The following is a 3997-nucleotide window of genomic DNA, read 5'->3' as shown; positions in this document are numbered from 1 at the left end:
ACAATGTTCAAGAGGAAGTGTACTCATTACCTCACTCATGTAACTGTAACCCTCTGTATAGTATCTTTACAATAAAAAAAAATGTTGATCATGAACAAAAAAAAAAAAAAAGCTTTCTATTTTTTTGTCATCTGTGGGGCTTGAACTCAAGGCCTGGGCAATGTCCCTAAGCTCTTTTGCTCAAGGCTAGCTCTCTACCACTTTGAGCCACAGCTCCATTTTCAGTTTTCTGGTGGTTAATGGGGGATAAAGAGTCTCATGGACTTTCCTGCCTGAACTGGCTTTAAAACTCAGTTCTCAGATCTCAGCCTCCTGAGTAGCTAAGATTACAGGAATGAGCCACCAGTGCCCTGCAAAAAAGCTTTTTTTTCTCCTAAGAAATAGAGTTAATCCGTGCAAGCGCTCCATGCAGCACCTTTACTGACCCTGTGTCAGATACTCGTGCACGTGGTTTCTCAAAGGGTAATCACCTGGTGTATTGGTAAAAATATATATTCTCTAACATCACTAAAACCTAATACAGCTGAAAGAGTGGTTAACATGCAGAAAGCTTGCTTAGCAAGCCCTGCATTCAAAGCCCAGTACTGCCCCAAACATACTAAGTAAATAAATAAGTGAAGTTCTTTAACATAATTATGAAACAAGACCTCCAGATAAGTCTTATGAACACTGAGAACCACTTGAACTCAAAAAAAGCATTAGTGTAAGACCTGCTGAAAGTTGATTTTTCTGGGTCCATGAATTAATTAAAAGCAAAAGCCAAGCTTAGCTTCTCTGCCTCCATTGTGTATTTCAGCTCCAAGCCAGCCTCTCTCCAGTCACTTTACAATCACCTCCAGTTCCAGGAAGAACAGGATGAATCAATCATATCTTTAGGACCAGCAACTGAGACAGAAGCAATACAGCCTCCTCAGGACAGACTATCTACCAGTTAATCATGACTTGTTTATCCTGATCAGTGATGACAGTTGTAACAGCTTCTCTGGAAGTTGTTTTATTTACACACACACACACACACACACACACACATATGTATATACACACATGTTATATAATATATTACATCTAAATAAATATTAAAATATTATATATACATATATAAATGTAAACAAAGAAATATATAAATATAAAGTATACACACACACACACACACACACACACACACACACACGCACACACACACATATCTTTGAATCCCAGAGATGATGGCTGAAGATATACTAAAATGAGCTGGGTTCCGGTGGCTCACACCTGTAATTGTAGCTACTCAGGAGGCTGAGATCTGAGGATAGCGGTTCAAAGCCAGCCAGAGCAGGAAAGTCTGTGAGACTTAACTCCAATTAACCACCAGAAAACCGGAAGTGGCGCCATGGCTTAAAGTGGTAGTGCACTAGTCTTGAGCAAAAGAGCTCAGGAATAGCACCCAGGCCCTGAATTCAAGCTCCACAACCAACCAAAGAAAGGTTTACTAAAGTGATATTTTTTTCTACAACATGCTGGTATCACATAATAAATCTTCTTTTTCTATCCCTCATCATGTCTCTTTATTTGGTTTATAGGGGTAAGTGGTCTTGCTTGATGTGTGGAATTCCTGGGGTTTGAGGTTGAAAACTAAAACCTCTGGTTTCAGTGTGTGTGTGTGTGTGTGTGTGTGTGTGTGTTACTCTTGGGGCTTGAACTCAAGGCCTAGGCACTGTCCCTGAGCTTTTGTGCTCAAGACTAGTGTTCTACTATTTGAGTCCCAGCTTTACTCCTGGTTTTTTTTGTGGTTAACTGGAGGTAAGAGTCTCTTGGACTTTCATACCGTGGCTGGATTTGAACTGTGATCCTTAGATCTGAGCTTCCTGAGTAGCTAGGATTATAGGTGTGAGCAACTGGAGCCTAGTCATAAAGAATTCAAGCATTATTGTTGTTATAGCTGTCTCTTGTGAAGTGTGTCCCAGATCAAAGGAGACTGAGAACTCAAGACTACTAAATACAGTATGTGATACATGTATGGATTGTGGTGCAGAAAAAGGATATTATTGGGGAAACTGATCAAATTTGAAAAATGACTGAAGATGAGTTAATAATGTCATTTTAATGCCAGGTACCATGCTTAGAGCACTGACCTATGATGGTATATAACATGTTATCATTTTGGAAAGCTGCGTGAAAACTCCATGGAAATATATTTATTTATTTAATTTTTTTTTCTGTTGGTGATGGGGCTTGAACTCAGGTGCTGTCCTGAGCACTCAAGGCTAGCCCTCTACCACTTGGAGCCACACTACCACTTCTGGTTTTCTGGTGGTCCATTGGAGATAAAGCGTCTCAGGGACTTTCCTGCCTGGGCTGGCTTTGAACCATGATTCTCAGATATCAGCCTCCTGAGTAGCTAAGATTACAGACATGAGATATCAGTGCCTGGCTCTATGCTATTTTCCCCCATCTTTATTTTTCTTGGTGTTGATGATCACCAGGATCTATCATCATACCCCTAGACCTTCCCCACATTAAAGTTCCTCCTTCCTTCCTTCCTTCCTCCTTCCTCCCTGTCTCTGTCTCTGTCTCTCTCTCTTTCTATATTTATCTTAAGTTTTAAACTCCGAGACCTAGGTGCTGTCCCTGAGCTTTTTCTACTCAAGGCTAGCACTCACCACTTAAGCCACAGCTCCACTTCCAGCTTATTGCTGGTATTTGGAGATCTTTGTCTCACAGACTTTCCTGCCTGGGCTACAATCCTCAGATCTCAGCCTCCTGAGTAGCTAGGATTACAGGTATGAGCCACTGGTGCCCAGCCAGAATCTACCTGTTCAAAGTGATTATCCCCATATGGTTGAGTTTGAGAAAACAAACTTTGCTCATGTAACCCCACCAAGTCGGCACTTCATTTTATTGATGGGAACTGAAACAGAATCATGACTTGTACCCTGTCTCGTGTCTGTTTGACAGGGAAGTTCACTGTGTTCCTCAGCTTTCTGTTCCTATAACAAACACCTGAGATAACCACAGTGGCTCATGATTTCAGCTGAATGTTGGCTGGTTCTGTATTTTGGGGCCTGGGAGGAAGCAGCAGATCACTGCCAGCTTTTCACCTCATGACAGCTGAGAAGCAAAAGAAAAGAAGAGAAGGGGCAGGGGGTCCAATACTTCCTTCAAGAAGACACACCCCAATGACCAGGAGACCTCCCACTAGGCCCCGCCTCTTAAAGTTGCCACCACCTGCCAAAGAGTGCCAAGCTGGGAAGCAAGCCTTGCAGCCATAGGTAGGCCTTTGGAGGACATTTACCATCCAAAGCGTGCAGCCATTTGCATAGTTAGAATGTTGCCTGAATCTGGCTGCAGATGTAGAACTTAATAATGTGTGCAAAACTAAGTCAGACTCAGTTCTCATAGCCTTGACTTTCTGACTTGCTGCCTGAAGGCAGAGACAAGATCTGCTTGAGAAATCACGGCCCTGGGACTCCACGCGCAACCCTGGTTTCACTCAGCACCTCACGTTACTCGTAGGGGCATGCAGGTTGCCGGGCCTCTCAGGGATTCGGGCTTCATCCACAGATCTGCATGAACCATCCTATCCAGCTACAGCATCTTGCTCAGTTAACTTCTGGCCACCTTTTTCCAGGCTTTATTTCCTTAAAAACAAAACAAACAAAAACGGGTGTGACCTTGTCCAAAACGAAATGTACTCATTACCTGACTTATTTGGAACTATAACTTAACTGTACGTCACCTTTATAATACTAACAAATTGAAAAAAAGAACTGATGTAGAAAAGAGGTTACATGGTCTTTTGTGTTGTATACTGTTCAGTCCCCTTATAGATTCTTGCCCTTCTCTTCACTCTATTCCCTTCCAATTCCCCTCCCCTCCCCTTCCCCTCTTTCCTCTCCAGACCTTTTGTCTTCCCTCCTTTTGCTTCCTCTCTCTTCCCCATGCCTCTTCTCTCTTCTCTCCCCTCCTCCCCTTCCTTCCTCTCCCCCTTCCTTCCTCTCTCCCTCTCTTCCTCTCCCCT

Source organism: Dipodomys ordii, unplaced genomic scaffold, assembly GCF_000151885.1.
Source record: "Dipodomys ordii isolate 6190 unplaced genomic scaffold, Dord_2.0 Scaffold24, whole genome shotgun sequence".
Lineage (NCBI taxonomy): Eukaryota > Metazoa > Chordata > Mammalia > Rodentia > Heteromyidae > Dipodomys > Dipodomys ordii.
The sequence above is the reverse complement of the archived record's forward strand: the minus strand, read 5'-3'. Positions refer to the sequence as shown.